Source organism: Gossypium hirsutum, chromosome D04 (genome assembly GCF_007990345.1).
Source record: "Gossypium hirsutum isolate 1008001.06 chromosome D04, Gossypium_hirsutum_v2.1, whole genome shotgun sequence".
NCBI classification, from domain to species: domain Eukaryota; kingdom Viridiplantae; phylum Streptophyta; class Magnoliopsida; order Malvales; family Malvaceae; genus Gossypium; species Gossypium hirsutum.
The window spans coordinates 44,184,649-44,207,807 of record NC_053440.1 but is presented as its reverse complement, the minus strand read 5'-3'; the positions used below and the strand labels follow the sequence as shown (position 1 = coordinate 44,207,807).

The 23,159-nt window shown below is 33.4% G+C and overlaps 2 long non-coding RNA genes across 2 annotated transcripts; both read right to left on the bottom strand.

Moving 5' to 3' along the window:
* Positions 1–682: 682 nt before the first annotated feature.
* Positions 683–1,184, bottom strand: LOC121216044 (uncharacterized). The gene is made up of 2 exons (XR_005912053.1): positions 1,134–1,184; positions 683–768 (listed from the first exon to the last, which is right to left on the bottom strand). It is a non-coding gene; the product is annotated as an uncharacterized lncRNA (long non-coding RNA).
* Positions 1,185–12,353: 11,169 nt separating this feature from the next.
* LOC121216043 (uncharacterized) lies at positions 12,354–12,855 on the bottom strand. The gene is made up of 2 exons (XR_005912052.1): positions 12,805–12,855; positions 12,354–12,439 (listed from the first exon to the last, which is right to left on the bottom strand). It is a non-coding gene; the product is annotated as an uncharacterized lncRNA (long non-coding RNA).
* Between the last annotated feature and the right edge of the window lie 10,304 nt (positions 12,856–23,159).

The following is a 23,159-nucleotide window of genomic DNA, read 5'->3' as shown; positions in this document are numbered from 1 at the left end:
GTTTCAAAATTCAATTTTAAACCGAAAAAATCAAAATTTAGGGGCAAAAAAGGATCTTTTTCGACGAAAACTGCGGCAAACCGAGTGAAAAGTTATGGCCTTTCAAAGTTTTCCAAGCTTAAAAACATAAACTGTTCATGCCACGTAAGCAAATCGCGTCCTCTAGGGCGCGATTTCTATCCACGTCAGCAAGTCGTGCTGATGTGGACGCGATTTCCTGACGCGTACCCTGACATCGCGCTGACGTGGACGCGATTTCGTAGAAAATGGCCCATTCCGGTAAATAATCAAAAAATCGGCCCATTTCGGGAAATTTTGAAAAAAACAGGTTTTTTTGGTAAATTGCCCAGATTTCAGATGTAATTTTTCAACAGACCAAAGGGGCAACTAAGGAATGCAAAGAAAGACAGTAGTAGAGTAGCAACTACATCATGGCTAAAGATTCAGAGCAGCATGTTACGCACATGCCTCCTATTGTTGCACCAGGCCCTGCAGGTCAACATGGTTTAAGATGATAATGTTACACTCAAGCCAATCAATAATAAATAATATAATATATATGGTGCTTTCATCAAGGAGTGTAGCTGAATTTTCCAATAAGTTATTTTTCATTAAGAAAATGGTATGTTGTAAGAATAACTCTAACAAACTGACCTGGATCAAGGGGAAAAATAAACCATAAGGCTCCAAGTATTCATTAAGTTCCATCCATCCAATTCCAGGCTCAACTACAACATCCATGTCCCGAATATGCAACGCCTTAACTCTCTACAAATTTTAAAAAAAAAATCACTCCTAGTATCACAAATTAAAGAACGAAATGGATAGAATTGCAAATTCATTTTACACGATGAAACATTGATGATTTTATCACAAAAGTAATTGCAAATTCAAGTCAAATAATTGTCAAAAGAGTGTTATAATAAAGCTTCAGCTCAAATAATACAAAACAGGTTTAGAATGGGTGCCACAATGACTAGATGCTAATAAAGCCCATGCCATAGGACAAACTTCATTAGAAGCCATTACTAGGAAGCACAATAAACAGTATCAATAAAATGCATGGTATAAAATTAAAAAGAGTTCATTCCAATCTTTTTTTTAATTTATCTAGGAAATATGATTAAATATACCTTCATTAAGGTCATGCCGATGCAAACACCTCCATTAGGAGACAAAGAGTGGCCCTCAATAGATGTAGCTCCACCATATGGTACTATAGGGACTTGATTGCAAGCATAAAAGAACAATTAAAATTTTATACTTGCTCAAGAAAAACCAAGACAGTTTTGTAGTAGTTCCATAACATTACAAAACATCTTATTTAGATGTGACATGCATGTAAGGTTTATGTAATAAAATACAATGAGACTCTGCAAATGGTTTATCACAAAGTACTACTAGAAGCCGACCTATGTAAGAAGTTTCCAGTTTTGCTACATGTTCAAGTTCAACATAATCCTAGTAGTAGTTCCATGACATTACAAAACATCTTATTTAGAACATTTATTTGGTTGATTTCTTAGTTATCCAAGAAAAACAAAAGGGCATAAAAAAAGTTGAAAATTTTCTACTGAAACAACAATTGAAACTCAAATTTCACTCAATCAAAAATGAAAAAAAAACCAATGGAATATATTAAGTAAAACAAACTGAGAATCCAGATTAGAGGGTTCGCAGAGTGAAGGATGATTATTGTGGGATTAAAAAGTAAGGGATTCAGCAGAAATAGCAAAAGCTAGAGGAAGAAAATGCTAGACCATGAAAAAGCATGGCTATTTGTTTTCCCAGCAATGGTGGATGGTAACTTCTTCTGACAAGTATTAAGATGAGATTTGTAATGGTAAAAAGAGTCCTGAAAAGCATTAGAAAAAGCTGATTTGTTCGAACAAGAACGCAAGCGAGCGAGCCAGAACGAAAAGCCCATGTTCGAAACTTGGCAATCTGATAAGTTTTTCCTTTTTCCCGAAAAATAGATATAATAACTTAAACAAGTGGAAAACTTCAATTTCCCCTTCATTTGGATTTCTTACAAGTATAATCCCTTCAAATTGCTTTGGATATTCGGCGCACGGGCTCAGTATTCACCAAAGCTGTGAATATTCAAGCTATGAATATGGAAGAAGGAAAAGGAATGAAGAACAGAAGAAGGAGAATGAGCCTTACTTGGATGAAGGAGGAACCGAAAAAGGTCCTTGACCAAACTGATTTGCAACCCAAGAGGAAGGGAAAGGGAAAGGGAAAGGGGAAGGGGAAGGGGAGAGGGGAGAAGAACGCGTCATTATCTAGAAAATGTCTTACCGAATTCAAAAGGGTAAGACATTTTCCTAAAAAAAGAACTCCCGTGTTTTGTAAAATATTTTACCATAGGAAATCATTTTTAGCCATCCAAACATCAAAAAAGCCTGAAAAGCTTTTACGGAAAAGCTTTTACAAGTTACCAAACGGAGCTAGTTTAATCAATATATTAATTTTGATTAACACTACTAATTCATGATTCGATTATATTAGTAATTATTTTCTCTAATTGATTTAATAATAGTTTCTTCAATTTGCAATCCCTTGGGTACGATCCTCATAATACTTACTAGTGTTTCATTGTAAAATTTACTATATTACAATTTGACTCGAACACTTGCAGAAACTACCAATTTAATTTGATATATTTTTGGTGTGATATTTTACTATAAACAATAACACATTTCTAGGCAGTCAAGTTATTGACACTGTTGTCAGGGATTGTGATGGTGAAATTTTTATTAGATTGATTACCGTAAAATAATATTAATCAAAAGACAAATGAGTTAGATAGTGTTCTAACTTTTATTTTCTTAATTCTATTTTATTTTAGTGTTTGAAAAAATTTATTTTGAATTTTTGTACTTAAGTAAATATTTTTATTTAATATATTTCGTTTACCTTGTTGATTATCATATTTAATTATGAGTATTGATTTTATAGGTCGGTGTACGAGCAATCCAAATTGAGTTGGTTGTATGGAGATTCGACAAATCCATGGAGTTGTGAATATAAAGACGGGCATCCTAAGTGTTTGAACAAACTCCTACCTAAGCCGAACAGGTATACATCCAAGAGGTATGGAGATTCGATGAACCAAGGGGGTGATGATGACATATACAAAGAAAGAATATACGAACAATGGGAGATTATGGAGAACCAAAAATTGCTTATGCTAGAGCTTTACCAACTGTGAAATGAAACAATAAATTCGTTGGAAGAAATAGATAAGCAACATAGAGACATCTAAATATTTTAAACGAAACTCCTTATGATTCATATGACTATATGTCCAAACAAGAAAGTCGTGAGCAAGAATTCCAAGAAAAATTAAAGCAAAACCAACAATAGTTGGATCAATTAGAGGAATTTTTCCAGCAAAAATCCCAAGCAAGTACTCTATTGGAAGAGGTCGTACATGATGTCTCTGATTTCAATCCAAAAAACCAATTTACTATCGACAATCATTCGAAATTAAGCCTTGAAAGTTAACAAGAGTTTTGAACCGGATATGAGAACAAATTGAATATAACCTAAGATGTCTCCGATCCAATTAACATAGATGTAGATATAGAAATAGATGTAGTAGTAGATGTAGCGGTAAAACTAGAGATAAAGGAGCTTCAACTGTTTATGAATGAAAGTGTAGATGAGTCGATACACTTTCTAGCCATAACCTAAGAGGTGTCAACCGAAGAAATCAATGAGTTTATCTCATTCTTGTTCGATGATGAAGATAAAGCTTGGGCAACCAAAGCTTCAAGCGACATGGAGGGGAGGAAGCTCGAGACAATAATACCCCAAAACACAATTTGGGGTTGACTCAGATTCAGCACCAAGTGGCTCAAAACATGAATGTCGCGTCGGTCGAAGATAAGGTGAAATCGCTGGAATCAACCAAGGGTATTGGTTAAAATTTATCGATAGTGGAACAAACGATGGATCGCAGTGTCAAAGACCAACTTGAAGTTTTTTTCGAGGGCAATACGGATCGTCCTGACTCTAAAAAAGACTTCAAATTTAAATTTTGCTTGATTTTAATTTTTTTATTTTTTTATTTTTAGTTATATTTAGGGTTTAGATTTTTAATTTGATGTTAGATTTAAAAGAAAACAAGTTTCCAAGAGCAACAGAAAAGTTAGAAGCAATTTGGGGTCAAGTACGGACAATTGGAGGACTCCGACATGCGTGGAAGAGGTGCAGGCAAGGTCGTGATGTGCCATACACATTCTATGGTGCGGTATACACACTTTGAGGCAAACATAAGGGCATGAACTCACATCGTGTCGTACCATGCCTTCTTTCTGACGCCACATGCAAGCCATTTTTAGCAACTTTCCGTTCTTAGTTCGACGAGCTCTTCAGAGATATTCCCCAAGTTGAACGACAAGTCAAGCCCTAGATGGCTTCTATATATTGTCTTTATCATAAGGCGCACCCTCAAAGCCTCCACAAGTAACCGAACAACCTTTGCTACTCTATTCTTCGAGATTCCGTGAATTCTCTACCTTTCACCTTTTCCATAGTCTTAAAACAATGAGAAGCGGCCATACAAATGCCAAATCAAGCGTTGATAATTTAAAGAACTTCATGAAAAGAAAGGGAGTTCAAAATTCTCCTTCGAGCCATTAGATGAAAATCCCCTCTTCAAGAGAAAGGTTTCGAGTCCTAAATGTCACTGACCAGCGAGACGAGGGACATAGCCAAATTCCATAGATGGGAAAATCTATGAGAAATCCCAAAGGAACAGGCTTGTATCCTGATCGTCCAAGAATTTTATGCATCCTTAAAGGAGACCGAGAAGAATCAACAGTTGGTCGTACAATGGATGAAGGCAATTGTTTGGGGAAAAAAGCTTCTCTCTCTGCCCCCGAGATAGCAAAAAAGATACTTGACCTCTAAATAGACGGATGAGGAGAATGGAAACACCATTTAAGGACGTATTTCCCGATATCATTTCCTTAAGAACAACTAACTCCGAGGATAAGAATATAGTTACAATTTATCCGCACCCGAGTTTTCCTAGCCTTGGACATGTTTAACATAGATACTTTCCAAGCTACATTATTATATGTCATATCATAGAAAGAAAGAATCTATGTCCGGACATGGATTTATCAGAGTATGATGCATTGTGCAAGGAAAAAGAAGGTAAAGTTACTTTGTCCACACTTAGTTATTTCTTGATGTCGGTAAGCACAAGGACCAACGAGACGATTCGAGCGTTATTTACAACCAACAAAGTATCCGATATGTAAACCTAGTGTGAAGCATTTGGTGGGAAATTGCAAGTAGAAAAGATCTATCAAAACAAATCCACATCTAGGTGAGGTAGTGCTGCCAAATTTGAAATGGATAATTTGATGGATACAAGAAGCGGGATCGATCTATGAGGACGATCTAAGGAAGACAGACTTGAGGCGAGCCCAATTCCCAAAAAACAAACTATGAGGCAAAGGCAGAATCCATCAAGATAGAGGTACAAGAGAACCCAAAAGAGGATCCTGAAGATAAGTCAGATCTAGAAGGTGACCCAAACGTAGATGACAAGGAATCAGAGCCTGATTTCGACTAAATCTAAACATTTTTAATTTTTATTTTGGAATTTATATTTTTTAAGAATTTTTTTATTTTTGGTTGGTTTTTATTTTTATTTAGTTAATTAGGATTTTATTTTATTATATATATTTTGTATTTTTAATTTCCTTTGTAGGAACCCCATATTTTTTACAGCACTACAATCTCGAGCCAACTCAAAAAGGAAGAGTTACTCCCATCATTTGCAATGAACTTATCAATCTAATCGGGTAACCTCTTTTCTTTATATTTTTATTACACATTGGGGAAAATGTGCCAAATAAAGTGTGGGAGTGACAGAGAAAAATTGTTAATTTTTCTTTTCTTCTACTTTATTTATTTAACACCCAAAACCTGACCTAGACGTTATGGCCAGATCTGGAGATGTTAATGCAACACATTTGAAAAACCAAAAAACTGTTTGATTTGTAAGGTTGACGCTAACTATTGCTAAGTAAAAATCTAGTTTATTAGCGATCATTTATTTCATTACCAATTCGATGAAATCGTTGATAATTTATGCTTTTTAAACATATAAATTTGCAGCGAAACTCTTAAGCTAACTCGATTTTGTAAAATGTGATTTGTTGTTGGAAAACCATACTTTTTACAAATACATTGAGTATCATAAAACTATGTCAAATTACTTTAAAAGGAAAATCAAAATAATATCCAAACTTTAAAACAGTCCAAAATAGTGTCAGAACATATCAGATGCAGATTTATATTCCTACCCCCATCACCTACATACCATCTTCAACCATCCCAACACACCATATAGTGTATTAAATATCCATCCAGCCCTACACACCTCTTACTTTTAAGAATATTTGCAGCTTAGCTGCCAGATCAATAGGCAATTTATCGCCAAATACAAATATACATGTGGTTGAGCCACCAAATACGACAAGTAGTTAAACCGATTAATAAATAATCGATAAACTAATTAAGACAACTTAAATATCCAACTTCCAAATACTTAAACACGTTAAACAAACACTAATTGAGACAACTTCCAAACCCGATTAATAAATAATCGATAAACTAACAGTCACACAAACTGAAATATCTAACAAAACAACCCCATTCAATGGTGAATTAATCCTTACCCTTAAAGAACAACCAATAGAAGCACCTAAATCAGATGGAGGATCACCAAACGTCTCACAATTCTCCCCTAATCGAGCATCAAAATGATTAAATAAAATTAATAATAACTTCCATAACAACGAATCAAGAAAATCCCAACTCACTCATCAACTAACAGAAATAAAACTTCACCTCCTCGAGTACTTGCCAAATCGTAACAACAAGAATGGAATTGAGAGAAAAAGGAGTTATGAGCATAACAGAAAAATAGCACAGAAGCAGCACAAGTGGAGACCAAAAAAAGAAGCAAAAATAAAATGATTGAAGAAAAAAACGAAATTGAAAAAATAGGAAGAAGAAATAGCAGAGAGGAAATGGACAAACTCCCTAGTTCCCTCAACTACTTACTAAATCCCACAATATCTGGAGCACTAACCCTACCCAATTTCTCCAGAATTCCAATTCCATCCAACCTTTGCTATATAGGCAGCACACGTAGAAGCAAAAATATAGTAATTTTGCACACACAAGGATTCAAACACAAGGCCCAAGGATAACCTAACACCTTACCACTGAACCAGCAAGCTTATTCTGACACAAATTGACCAAAAATAATATTTAAGCCCAACAAACAGAGATAGGCCTAGGAACAAAAATAATTGAATTTTCCCAAAAGAGATATTTGAACCCATGACCTCAAACACACACCCTAAGCACTTAACCACTGAAGCATGCACTCAATTATAGCATAATTTAATAAATCAAAAATCATATTTTTTGGGGTGACAATTTTATAAATTTTTAGTAATTAATTTTTCTTTTGTGTTCTGTTTGTGTTTGAGCTTGTAGAAATACATGTGATTGGTTAAGAGCATATACCTAGGTTGTTTGTTTGGATTGTAAATTTAGCCTAAAATTAAAAAATTTAGGTCGTTTATATTTAGACTATTTAGTTCAATTTATTAAACTGTAAATGTATTTGTAGAAGTATTGGATGCTTGAATTAAAAAGAAATACTCAGTAAAATCCTTGATTATTAAATGGTGCAGTATGACTAGTATAACCCTTACAAAAAAGTGCCTGAGAAAAATATCAATCGTAGTGGCACAAATAAAATAAAATGAAAACCATAAGGGATTATACATGGAAATATTATTGCATTAGACTTCAAAGCATAGACAAAAATAAACTGAGTAAGAAAAGTATTCGAATTGCCTATATTCTACAAAAATAAATACTATATTCGTATATACATTTTATTGGAATTATATATTTAATTTTCTTTAACTTGTTTACTTTGTAATTTATTAGGCTAATCTGTTTATGTGTAAGTAGTTGTAAATTGTTTCAATTTCTAGCTAGAGCTATATATTTAATCAAATTTGCCTAGTGTAGATGCTCCGATCTAATCTTGTATATCAAGCCAGCTCAAGTACATTGTTTAGCTATAGATTTTATTTATTTTCTTTTGTTTTCTTGAGGACAAGTAAAGACCTAAGTGTGAGAGTATTTGACCTAACATCAAATGTAGTAGTTGATTTTGGTCATTTCTATACTTAACGAGCTTGTTTTCTTGGCATTAAATAATTAAGTATTGTATTAATAGGTTAAAATAAAATATTAATAAAATAAAAAATTTTACGCATTTTCTACTATTTCGTTGACCCTTAAGGCCAACTTGGGCCTCATGAGTAACTAATGAGCTAGTTAAGTCTGTATGATGTCAATTTAGGTCCAAAAAAATAAGGATGGTTGGGTTGTGAGATAAGGAGCCTGATAGGCCAACAAAGATGCCAAAGGCCCGGAACACATTCGACGTTATGATGAAGAGCTTCCTCTCGTCACAAAAACGCGATGAAAATAGGAAGATTTGCACAGTGGCGACATCGTGATGAGGAGCACTCCCACATCCCAACGATACGATGGTGGCCAGCCAAAATGAAGTTGATTTCCTTGGATGGCACATTTGAGAAATTTTCATATTTTGACCCTAACTTTTAGTAGAATATTTTATTTATTGTAATCTAATTGTATCTACGGTTGAGTGGTTACCAAGTAGGTCGTTGTCTATATAAGCAACCTTAGGGTTACCGGAATTGTAAGCAGATTTAGATAGTCAGTTTTACTATTTAGTTTTTAGTTTTCTTTTCTTTTTATGTTCGTGTAGTTGGAACTTTTCTATTCCAATGTGAAGACAATCGCAAGCGAAGATTGTTCTGGATCCATGCTTCAATGTATATATTCATGAGCATTCTCTTATCTCTTCTCTTCTATTTGTTTATTTATAGTTTGTTAAATTTGTTAATTGATCGTTGTATAAATATTTTAATAGATTATTGTGCTTCATTCATGTCTCACATGATTTGATTATTAAACTAATTTATTTGTTAAGTGATTATTTATCCGAAATTTATTGTTTATTAAAGGGTACTTAATATATTAGGGAGTGACACCCCTGATAGAATATCGAGATAGGTGAGACAGAAAGGGTATCCTGTCGTGTATATCTTGTGCCAAACGATGAGACAGGAGGGTATCCGTATGCCTAGGAGGAGACTGGAAGAGTGACTTAGGTGGTAATCCTTATTGTAGATGAGATTGGAAGGGTATTCTTGCTAAGGGTGATAAATAAATCAATCTAGGATAATTAATTATTTAATTAGAAAATTAGGGATTTAATCGATCATTGGCTAAAGGCACGTATTGCCGACACTAGGAATAGAAAAATCCATTAGGTTAGTTTAGGTTACTTAATTTAATTAATTTAATCAATATATTAATTTTGATTAACACTACTAATTCGTGACTCAATTAGATTAGTAATTATTTTTGTAATTGATTTAATAATAATTTCTCCAATTTGCAATCCCTTGGGTATGATCCTTGGAATACTTACCAGTGTTTTGTTGTAAACTTTACTATATTACAATTTGACCCGTATGCTTGTGGACACCACCGATTTAATTTGATATATTTTTTGTGTGATATTTTACCATAAACGATAACACATTTATAGGCGGTCAACTACACCACAGGTCACCCTAAAATAGCATTGTTCCTATTCTGGTCACCCTAAATTTTTTTTTCACTTTAGTCACTCTAATTAAGATAATTGTTTGAATTGGTCACTACCGTTAAAAATTCGTTAATCCACCAATGGATTGCTGATGTGACTTTTTTTTTACTTTTAACTAAAGTTAGGGATCTCTCTCTAAAACACTTTTTTGGGGTTTATTTGCAACATGAAGATTTCAATGGGTTTAGGAGAATCCAATAACAGAAATGACAAACCATGACCATGACACAACCATTTTTTATGAGCCCAGTTGCCAACAAAACAACACCAACCATCCTACTGTCACTGGCTACAACGGCCAAGCTAAAGTTTTTTATGAAGCTGATATCATTAATGCATCATTTGTTAACAAAAAAATGAAAACCATTAATATCAAATAACCAATTAGGCTCCATATTTTAATATTGTGTTAATCAAATCTATAAATTTTCCACCATAACCTTATATTAGAGAATTATTCGATAAAAGGGTACTAGAATGAATAACAAAGCATGCACAAACCATCAAAATCGTTAAGGAGTTGTAGAAATTGACCAAACGAACTACCGAAAATATTACTTATTTTACTTAAAAAGAAAAAATTAACTTTCTAAACTCAAATATGCTCCTTAAAGTATAAGTGTAAAGTGATATTTTTCTTTTTCTTTTTCCATTTTTAATTGAATTTCGATGTTAGGATTTTCATTTTCCTATTTATTCTTAAGAAGCATGAAAAGTAAAAAAAAGTAAAATAATAATCATATTGAACCTAACTTTAGCTAATTCACTTGTTTGATGAGACTAAAACAAGTTTAAAACTCAAGATTGTTAGTACAAATCTCCGGTGAGGAAAATCTCGAACATATGAACAAAACTCGAACAGAAAAAGAAGAAATAGGACAAGGCTCCAAGGCATGGATCAAGCCACTATCTTTAAGGTTATATTCACCCCCACCTATCTTCAGTGTGCAAATGAATGAAAACATAGACTATATAGGCATTGAAGATATAAGTGCCCTAATCACATAAAATGTTTTTAGTGAGGAATCAACACCTATGCATTCTTTCAGAAGTTTAAACACAATCCTGAAGCCACTTCCAAACCCTTTTTGTCTATTTCAGGCTTCATCTACATGCACAACAGAGATATGTATTTTCCAGGAGAAAAAACATCCATCATTTCATATCTGAATACACTTGTTTGGTACAAAATTGCTAAAATGAAAATTATACAAATCTCAGTAAGAGAGATTTCAGGGGTATTTACCAATAAAAGCCCATTTTTTTCAAAATTTATCGAAATGGGCCAACTATTTAATTATTTACCGGAATGGTCCATTTTCCGCGAAATCGCGTCCACGTCAGCGCGATGTCAGTGTACGCGCCAAGAAATCACGTCCACATCAGCGCGACTTGCTGACGTGAACGAAAATGGCGCCCTAGAGGACGCGATTTGCTGACGTGGCATGAACAGTTTATGTTTTTTAGCTTGAAAAACTTTGAAAGGCCATAACTTTTGGCTCGGTTGTCCGATTGAGACGATTTTTTTTATTTCAAATAACTTTTCAAGATCTACGCACTAAAAAATTGCTTAGAGATGAATAGGGACTAATTTGTAAAGTATAATTTGTTAGTTACGAGTATAGGGACTAAAGTATAATTATTTCAAAATTAGCATGAAATTTTTGTATTTAAGAATATTTGAATGTTATGGAAAGATGAATTTGAATTTGAATTGAAAAACGAAGCTTAGATTTGAAAATATGACTATTTAGGTTTTAGGGACTAAATTGAATAAAATGGAAAATTTTAGGGAACTTCTCAAAAGTGGAATGAGCTAACTTATACCTATAACATGATGATATAAGACAATTCTGTAAAAAAAAATATCCGGTGTTTACTTCAAATAAATAAGGAAAATAATGATTTGAATGTTTCAAAATTCAATTTTAAACCGAAAAAATCAAAATTTAGGGGCAAAAAAGGATCTTTTTCGACGAAAACTGCGGCAAACCGAGTGAAAAGTTATGGCCTTTCAAAGTTTTCCAAGCTTAAAAACATAAACTGTTCATGCCACGTAAGCAAATCGCGTCCTCTAGGGCGCGATTTCTATCCACGTCAGCAAGTCGTGCTGATGTGGACGCGATTTCCTGACGCGTACCCTGACATCGCGCTGACGTGGACGCGATTTCGTAGAAAATGGCCCATTCCGGTAAATAATCAAAAAATCGGCCCATTTCGGGAAATTTTGAAAAAAACAGGTTTTTTGGTAAATTGCCCAGATTTCAGATGTAATTTTTCAACAGACCAAAGGGGCAACTAAGGAATGCAAAGAAAGACAGTAGTAGAGTAGCAACTACATCATGGCTAAAGATTCAGAGCAGCATGTTACGCACATGCCTCCTATTGTTGCACCAGGCCCTGCAGGTCAACATGGTTTAAGATGATAATGTTACACTCAAGCCAATCAATAATAAATAATATAATATATATGGTGCTTTCATCAAGGAGTGTAGCTGAATTTTCCAATAAGTTATTTTTCATTAAGAAAATGGTATGTTGTAAGAATAACTCTAACAAACTGACCTGGATCAAGGGGAAAAATAAACCATAAGGCTCCAAGTATTCATTAAGTTCCATCCATCCAATTCCAGGCTCAACTACAACATCCATGTCCCGAATATGCAACGCCTTAACTCTCTACAAATTTTAAAAAAAAATCACTCCTAGTATCACAAATTAAAGAACGAAATGGATAGAATTGCAAATTCATTTTACACGATGAAACATTGATGATTTTATCACAAAAGTAATTGCAAATTCAAGTCAAATAATTGTCAAAAGAGTGTTATAATAAAGCTTCAGCTCAAATAATACAAAACAGGTTTAGAATGGGTGCCACAATGACTAGATGCTAATAAAGCCCATGCCATAGGACAAACTTCATTAGAAGCCATTACTAGGAAGCACAATAAACAGTATCAATAAAATGCATGGTATAAAATTAAAAAGAGTTCATTCCAATCTTTTTTTTTAATTTATCTAGGAAATATGATTAAATATACCTTCATTAAGGTCATGCCGATGCAAACACCTCCATTAGGAGACAAAGAGTGGCCCTCAATAGATGTAGCTCCACCATATGGTACTATAGGGACTTGATTGCAAGCATAAAAGAACAATTAAAATTTTATACTTGCTCAAGAAAAACCAAGACAGTTTTGTAGTAGTTCCATAACATTACAAAACATCTTATTTAGATGTGACATGCATGTAAGGTTTATGTAATAAAATACAATGAGACTCTGCAAATGGTTTATCACAAAGTACTACTAGAAGCCGACCTATGTAAGAAGTTTCCAGTTTTGCTACATGTTCAAGTTCAACATAATCCTAGTAGTAGTTCCATGACATTACAAAACATCTTATTTAGAACATTTATTTGGTTGATTTCTTAGTTATCCAAGAAAACAAAAGGGCATAAAAAAAGTTGAAAATTTTCTACTGAAACAACAATTGAAACTCAAATTTCACTCAATCAAAAATGAAAAAAAAACCAATGGAATATATTAAGTAAAACAAACTGAGAATCCAGATTAGAGGGTTCGCAGAGTGAAGGATGATTATTGTGGGATTAAAAAGTAAGGGATTCAGCAGAAATAGCAAAAGCTAGAGGAAGAAAATGCTAGACCATGAAAAGCATGGCTATTTGTTTTCCCAGCAATGGTGGATGGTAACTTCTTCTGACAAGTATTAAGATGAGATTTGTAATGGTAAAAGAGTCCTGAAAAGCATTAGAAAAAGCTGATTTGTTCGAACAAGAACGCAAGCGAGCGAGCCAGAACGAAAAGCCCATGTTCGAAACTTGGCAATCTGATAAGTTTTTCCTTTTTCCCGAAAAATAGATATAATAACTTAAACAAGTGGAAAACTTCAATTTCCCCTTCATTTGGATTTCTTACAAGTATAATCCCTTCAAATTGCTTTGGATATTCGGCGCACGGGCTCAGTATTCACCAAAGCTGTGAATATTCAAGCTATGAATATGGAAGAAGGAAAAGGAATGAAGAACAGAAGAAGGAGAATGAGCCTTACTTGGATGAAGGAGGAACCGAAAAAGGTCCTTGACCAAACTGATTTGCAACCCAAGAGGAAGGGAAAGGGAAAGGGAAAGGGGAAGGGGAAGGGGAGAGGGGAGAAGAACGCGTCATTATCTAGAAAATGTCTTACCGAATTCAAAAGGGTAAGACATTTTCCTAAAAAAAGAACTCCCGTGTTTTGTAAAATATTTTACCATAGGAAATCATTTTTAGCCATCCAAACATCAAAAAAGCCTGAAAAGCTTTTACGGAAAAGCTTTTACAAGTTACCAAACGGAGCTAGTTTAATCAATATATTAATTTTGATTAACACTACTAATTCATGATTCGATTATATTAGTAATTATTTTCTCTAATTGATTTAATAATAGTTTCTTCAATTTGCAATCCCTTGGGTACGATCCTCATAATACTTACTAGTGTTTCATTGTAAAATTTACTATATTACAATTTGACTCGAACACTTGCAGAAACTACCAATTTAATTTGATATATTTTGGTGTGATATTTTACTATAAACAATAACACATTTCTAGGCAATCAAGTTATTGACACTGTTGTCAGGGATTGTGATGGTGAAATTTTTATTAGATTGATTACCGTAAAATAATATTAATCAAAAGACAAATGAGTTAGATAGTGTTCTAACTTTTATTTTCTTAATTCTATTTTATTTTAGTGTTTGAAAAAATTTATTTTGAATTTTTGTACTTAAGTAAATATTTTTATTTAATATATTTCGTTTACCTTGTTGATTATCATATTTAATTATGAGTATTGATTTTTATAGGTCGGTGTACGAGCAATCCAAATTGAGTTGGTTGTATGGAGATTCGACAAATCCATGGAGTTGTGAATATAAAGACGGGCATCCTAAGTGTTTGAACAAACTCCTACCTAAGCCGAACAGGTATACATCCAAGAGGTATGGAGATTCGATGAACCAAGGGGGTGATGATGACATATACAAAGAAAGAATATACGAACAATGGGAGATTATGGAGAACCAAAAATTGCTTATGCTAGAGCTTTACCAACTGTGAAATGAAACAATAAATTCGTTGGAAGAAATAGATAAGCAACATAGAGACATCTAAATATTTTAAACGAAACTCCTTATGATTCATATGACTATATGTCCAAACAAGAAAGTCGTGAGCAAGAATTCCAAGAAAAATTAAAGCAAAACCAACAATAGTTGGATCAATTAGAGGAATTTTTCCAGCAAAAATCCCAAGCAAGTACTCTATTGGAAGAGGTCGTACATGATGTCTCTGATTTCAATCCAAAAAACCAATTTACTATCGACAATCATTCGAAATTAAGCCTTGAAAGTTAACAAGAGTTTTGAACCGGATATGAGAACAAATTGAATATAACCTAAGATGTCTCCGATCCAATTAACATAGATGTAGATATAGAAATAGATGTAGTAGTAGATGTAGCGGTAAAACTAGAGATAAAGGAGCTTCAACTGTTTATGAATGAAAGTGTAGATGAGTCGATACACTTTCTAGCCATAACCTAAGAGGTGTCAACCGAAGAAATCAATGAGTTTATCTCATTCTTGTTCGATGATGAAGATAAAGCTTGGGCAACCAAAGCTTCAAGCGACATGGAGGGGAGGAAGCTCGAGACAATAATACCCCAAAACACAATTTGGGGTTGACTCAGATTCAGCACCAAGTGGCTCAAAACATGAATGTCGCGTCGGTCGAAGATAAGGTGAAATCGCTGGAATCAACCAAGGGTATTGGTTAAAATTTATCGATAGTGGAACAAACGATGGATCGCAGTGTCAAAGACCAACTTGAAGTTTTTTTCGAGGGCAATACGGATCGTCCTGACTCTAAAAAAGACTTCAAATTTAAATTTTGCTTGATTTTAATTTTTTTTATTTTTTTTATTTTTAGTTATATTTAGGGTTTAGATTTTTAATTTGATGTTAGATTTAAAAGAAAACAAGTTTCCAAGAGCAACAGAAAAGTTAGAAGCAATTTGGGGTCAAGTACGGACAATTGGAGGACTCCGACATGCGTGGAAGAGGTGCAGGCAAGGTCGTGATGTGCCATACACATTCTATGGTGCGGTATACACACTTTGAGGCAAACATAAGGGCATGAACTCACATCGTGTCGTACCATGCCTTCTTTCTGACGCCACATGCAAGCCATTTTTAGCAACTTTCCGTTCTTAGTTCGACGAGCTCTTCAGAGATATTCCCCAAGTTGAACGACAAGTCAAGCCCTAGATGGCTTCTATATATTGTCTTTATCATAAGGCGCACCCTCAAAGCCTCCACAAGTAACCGAACAACCTTTGCTACTCTATTCTTCGAGATTCCGTGAATTCTCTACCTTTCACCTTTTCCATAGTCTTAAAACAATGAGAAGCGGCCATACAAATGCCAAATCAAGCGTTGATAATTTAAAGAACTTCATGAAAAGAAAGGGAGTTCAAAATTCTCCTTCGAGCCATTAGATGAAAATCCCCTCTTCAAGAGAAAGGTTTCGAGTCCTAAATGTCACTGACCAGCGAGACGAGGGACATAGCCAAATTCCATAGATGGGAAAATCTATGAGAAATCCCAAAGGAACAGGCTTGTATCCTGATCGTCCAAGAATTTTATGCATCCTTAAAGGAGACCGAGAAGAATCAACAGTTGGTCGTACAATGGATGAAGGCAATTGTTTGGGGAAAAAAGCTTCTCTCTCTGCCCCCGAGATAGCAAAAAAGATACTTGACCTCTAAATAGACGGATGAGGAGAATGGAAACACCATTTAAGGACGTATTTCCCGATATCATTTCCTTAAGAACAACTAACTCCGAGGATAAGAATATAGTTACAATTTATCCGCACCCGAGTTTTCCTAGCCTTGGACATGTTTAACATAGATACTTTCCAAGCTACATTATTATATGTCATATCATAGAAAGAAAGAATCTATTTAACATAGATACTTTCCAAGCTACATTATTATATGTCATATCATAGAAAGAAAGAATCTATGTCCGGACATGGATTTATCAGAGTATGATGCATTGTGCAAGGAAAAAGAAGGTAAAGTTACTTTGTCCACACTTAGTTATTTCTTGATGTCGGTAAGCACAAGGACCAACGAGACGATTCGAGCGTTATTTACAACCAACAAAGTATCCGATATGTAAACCTAGTGTGAAGCATTTGGTGGGAAATTGCAAGTAGAAAAGATCTATCAAAACAAATCCACATCTAGGTGAGGTAGTGCTGCCAAATTTGAAATGGATAATTTGATGGATACAAGAAGCGGGATCGATCTATGAGGACGATCTAAGGAAGACAGACTTGAGGCGAGCCCAATTCCCAAAAAACAAACTATGAGGCAAAGGCAGAATCCATCAAGATAGAGGTACAAGAGAACCCAAAAGAGGATCCTGAAGATAAGTCAGATCTAGAAGGTGACCCAAACGTAGATGACAAGGAATCAGAGCCTGATTTCGACTAAATCTAAACATTTTTAATTTTTATTTTGGAATTTATATTTTTTAAGAATTTTTTTATTTTTGGTTGGTTTTTATTTTTATTTAGTTAATTAGGATTTTATTTTATTATATATATTTTGTATTTTTAATTTCCTTTGTAGGAACCCCATATTTTTTACAGCACTACAATCTCGAGCCAACTCAAAAAGGAAGAGTTACTCCCATCATTTGCAATGAACTTATCAATCTAATCGGGTAACCTCTTTTCTTTATATTTTTATTACACATTGGGGAAAATGTGCCAAATAAAGTGTGGGAGTGACAGAGAAAAATTGTTAATTTTTCTTTTCTTCTACTTTATTTATTTAACACCCAAAACCTGACCTAGACGTTATGGCCAGATCTGGAGATGTTAATGCAACACATTTGAAAAACCAAAAAACTGTTTGATTTGTAAGGTTGACGCTAACTATTGCTAAGTAAAAATCTAGTTTATTAGCGATCATTTATTTCATTACCAATTCGATGAAATCGTTGATAATTTATGCTTTTTAAACATATAAATTTGCAGCGAAACTCTTAAGCTAACTCGATTTTGTAAAATGTGATTTGTTGTTGGAAAACCATACTTTTTACAAATACATTGAGTATCATAAAACTATGTCAAATTACTTTAAAAGGAAAATCAAAATAATATCCAAACTTTAAAACAGTCCAAAATAGTGTCAGAACATATCAGATGCAGATTTATATTCCTACCCCCATCACCTACATACCATCTTCAACCATCCCAACACACCATATAGTGTATTAAATATCCATCCAGCCCTACACACCTCTTACTTTTAAGAATATTTGCAGCTTAGCTGCCAGATCAATAGGCAATTTATCGCCAAATACAAATATACATGTGGTTGAGCCACCAAATACGACAAGTAGTTAAACCGATTAATAAATAATCGATAAACTAATTAAGACAACTTAAATATCCAACTTCCAAATACTTAAACACGTTAAACAAACACTAATTGAGACAACTTCCAAACCCGATTAATAAATAATCGATAAACTAACAGTCACACAAACTGAAATATCTAACAAAACAACCCCATTCAATGGTGAATTAATCCTTACCCTTAAAGAACAACCAATAGAAGCACCTAAATCAGATGGAGGATCACCAAACGTCTCACAATTCTCCCCTAATCGAGCATCAAAATGATTAAATAAAATTAATAATAACTTCCATAACAACGAATCAAGAAAATCCCAACTCACTCATCAACTAACAGAAATAAAACTTCACCTCCTCGAGTACTTGCCAAATCGTAACAACAAGAATGGAATTGAGAGAAAAAGGAGTTATGAGCATAACAGAAAAATAGCACAGAAGCAGCACAAGTGGAGACCAAAAAAAGAAGCAAAAATAAAATGATTGAAGAAAAAAACGAAATTGAAAAATAGGAAGAAGAAATAGCAGAGAGGAAATGGACAAACTCCCTAGTTCCCTCAACTACTTACTAAATCCCACAATATCTGGAGCACTAACCCTACCCAATTTCTCCAGAATTCCAATTCCATCCAACCTTTGCTATATAGGCAGCACACGTAGAAGCAAAAATATAGTAATTTTGCACACACAAGGATTCAAACACAAGGCCCAAGGATAACCTAACACCTTACCACTGAACCAGCAAGCTTATTCTGACACAAATTGACCAAAATAATATTTAAGCCCAACAAACAGAGATAGGCCTAGGAACAAAAATAATTGAATTTTCCCAAAAGAGATATTTGAACCCATGACCTCAAACACACACCCTAAGCACTTAACCACTGAAGCATGCACTCAATTATAGCATAATTTAATAAATCAAAATCATATTTTTTGGGGTGACAATTTTTATAAATTTTTAGTAATTAATTTTTCTTTTGTGTTCTGTTTGTGTTTGAGCTTGTAGAAATACATGTGATTGGTTAAGAGCATATACCTAGGTTGTTTGTTTGGATTGTAAATTTAGCCTAAAATTAAAAAATTTAGGTCGTTTATATTTAGACTATTTAGTTCAATTTATTAAACTGTAAATGTATTTGTAGAAGTATTGGATGCTTGAATTAAAAAGAAATACTCAGTAAAATCCTTGATTATTAAAATGGTGCAGTATGACTAGTATAACCCTTACAAAAAAGTGCCTGAGAAAAATATCAATCGTAGTGGCACAAATAAAATAAAATGAAAACCATAAGGGATTATACATGGAAATATTATTGCATTAGACTTCAAAGCATAGACAAAAATAAACTGAGTAAGAAAAAGTATTCGAATTGCCTATATTCTACAAAAATAAATACTATATTCGTATATACATTTTATTGGAATTATATATTTAATTTTCTTTAACTTGTTTACTTTGTAATTTATTAGGCTAATCTGTTTATGTGTAAGTAGTTGTAAATTGTTTCAATTTCTAGCTAGAGCTATATATTTAATCAAATTTGCCTAGTGTAGATGCTCCGATCTAATCTTGTATATCAAGCCAGCTCAAGTACATTGTTTAGCTATAGATTTTATTTATTTTCTTTTGTTTTCTTGAGGACAAGTAAAGACCTAAGTGTGAGAGTATTTGACCTAACATCAAATGTAGTAGTTGATTTTGGTCATTTCTATACTTAACGAGCTTGTTTTCTTGGCATTAAATAATTAAGTATTGTATTAATAGGTTAAAATAAAATATTAATAAAATAAAAAATTTTACGCATTTTCTACTATTTCGTTGACCCTTAAGGCCAACTTGGGCCTCATGAGTAACTAATGAGCTAGTTAAGTCTGTATGATGTCAATTTAGGTCCAAAAAAATAAGGATGGTTGGGTTGTGAGATAAGGAGCCTGATAGGCCAACAAAGATGCCAAAGGCCCGGAACACATTCGACGTTATGATGAAGAGCTTCCTCTCGTCACAAAAACGCGATGAAAATAGGAAGATTTGCACAGTGGCGACATCGTGATGAGGAGCACTCCCACATCCCAACGATACGATGGTGGCCAGCCAAAATGAAGTTGATTTCCTTGGATGGCACATTTGAGAAATTTTCATATTTTGACCCTAACTTTTAGTAGAATATTTTATTTATTGTAATCTAATTGTATCTACGGTTGAGTGGTTACCAAGTAGGTCGTTGTCTATATAAGCAACCTTAGGGTTACCGGAATTGTAAGCAGATTTAGATAGTCAGTTTTACTATTTAGTTTTTAGTTTTCTTTTCTTTTTATGTTCGTGTAGTTGGAACTTTTCTATTCCAATGTGAAGACAATCGCAAGCGAAGATTGTTCTGGATCCATGCTTCAATGTATATATTCATGAGCATTCTCTTATCTCTTCTCTTCTATTTGTTTATTTATAGTTTGTTAAATTTGTTAATTGATCGTTGTATAAATATTTTAATAGATTATTGTGCTTCATTCATGTCTCACATGATTTGATTATTAAACTAATTTATTTGTTAAGTGATTATTTATCCGAAATTTATTGTTTATTAAAGGGTACTTAATATATTAGGGAGTGACACCCCTGATAGAATATCGAGATAGGTGAGACAGAAAGGGTATCCTGTCGTGTATATCTTGTGCCAAACGATGAGACAGGAGGGTATCCGTATGCCTAGGAGGAGACTGGAAGAGTGACTTAGGTGGTAATCCTTATTGTAGATGAGATTGGAAGGGTATTCTTGCTAAGGGTGATAAATAAATCAATCTAGGATAATTAATTATTTAATTAGAAAATTAGGGATTTAATCGATCATTGGCTAAAGGCACGTATTGCCGACACTAGGAATAGAAAAATCCATTAGGTTAGTTTAGGTTACTTAATTTAATTAATTTAATCAATATATTAATTTTGATTAACACTACTAATTCGTGACTCAATTAGATTAGTAATTATTTTTGTAATTGATTTAATAATAATTTCTCCAATTTGCAATCCCTTGGGTATGATCCTTGGAATACTTACCAGTGTTTTGTTGTAAACTTTACTATATTACAATTTGACCCGTATGCTTGTGGACACCACCGATTTAATTTGATATATTTTTTGTGTGATATTTTACCATAAACGATAACACATTTATAGGCGGTCAACTACACCACAGGTCACCCTAAAATAGCATTGTTCCTATTCTGGTCACCCTAAATTTTTTTTTCACTTTAGTCACTCTAATTAAGATAATTGTTTGAATTGGTCACTACCGTTAAAAATTCGTTAATCCACCAATGGATTGCTGATGTGACTTTTTTTTTTACTTTTAACTAAAGTTAGGGATCTCTCTCTAAAACACTTTTTTGGGGTTTATTTGCAACATGAAGATTTCAATGGGTTTAGGAGAATCCAATAACAGAAATGACAAACCATGACCATGACACAACCATTTTTTATGAGCCCAGTTGCCAACAAAACAACACCAACCATCCTACTGTCACTGGCTACAACGGCCAAGCTAAAGTTTTTTATGAAGCTGATATCATTAATGCATCATTTGTTAACAAAAAAATGAAAACCATTAATATCAAATAACCAATTAGGCTCCATATTTTAATATTGTGTTAATCAAATCTATAAATTTTCCACCATAACCTTATATTAGAGAATTATTCGATAAAAGGGTACTAGAATGAATAACAAAGCATGCACAAACCATCAAAATCGTTAAGGAGTTGTAGAAATTGACCAAACGAACTACCGAAAATATTACTTATTTTACTTAAAAAGAAAAAATTAACTTTCTAAACTCAAATATGCTCCTTAAAGTATAAGTGTAAAGTGATATTTTCTTTTTCTTTTTCCATTTTTTAATTGAATTTCGATGTTAGGATTTTCATTTTCCTATTTATTCTTAAGAAGCATGAAAAGTAAAAAAAAGTAAAATAATAATCATATTGAACCTAACTTTAGCTAATTCACTTGTTTGATGAGACTAAAACAAGTTTAAAACTCAAGATTGTTAGTACAAATCTCCGGTGAGGAAAATCTCGAACATATGAACAAAACTCGAACAGAAAAAGAAGAAATAGGACAAGGCTCCAAGGCATGGATCAAGCCACTATCTTTAAGGTTATATTCACCCCCACCTATCTTCAGTGTGCAAATGAGTTCCAAGCAAATTAACCTCGAGGATACAATGAAACCAATGACTATTTGCATTTTGCACTGACGAGAATAGTCCACTACACACTAAGCAATGTATAACAAGAAACTCAATTTCTACAAAGGAATTTCTGCAGTAACTCTTTATAGAACAATCTAATAATATTAGAAAATAAGGAAGGATAGAAAGAAAATTTTAGAACTTGTTGGTGTGATTTCCAAATGAAATCTCATTCCTATTTATAGGAATTTTCATGTCTCTTCACAGATACATCTTTCAATAGGTGCCTTTATGAATAAATAAATAATAATTATTCATTTAATTTTATAACTATTCAAATAATATTGTTTGAATAGTTATAATTCTTTTTCAAAAGTCAAATGATATAACTTTTGACTAATGACCAAAAGATTTATCTTTTAATTAATTACACCATTCATTTATAATTATTGGAATACTATAAGTATTTGAAAATGTTCCAACAATCTCCCCCTATTTTCAAAATATTTAGATTTTGATCTTCTTAGAAATCAATTTGCATAAATGAAGGTGTCTTACGATTGAACCTTCACTTAGTGAAAATATGTTAAAGTTAATCGAAATTGCATGATAGACTAAGCTTTGAAGCAACTATTCCATTTGATTAACTAAATACATCTCACACAATGATTTCAACATCGGTCAATGCATAGTATCTAGGGACACTATTATGGTC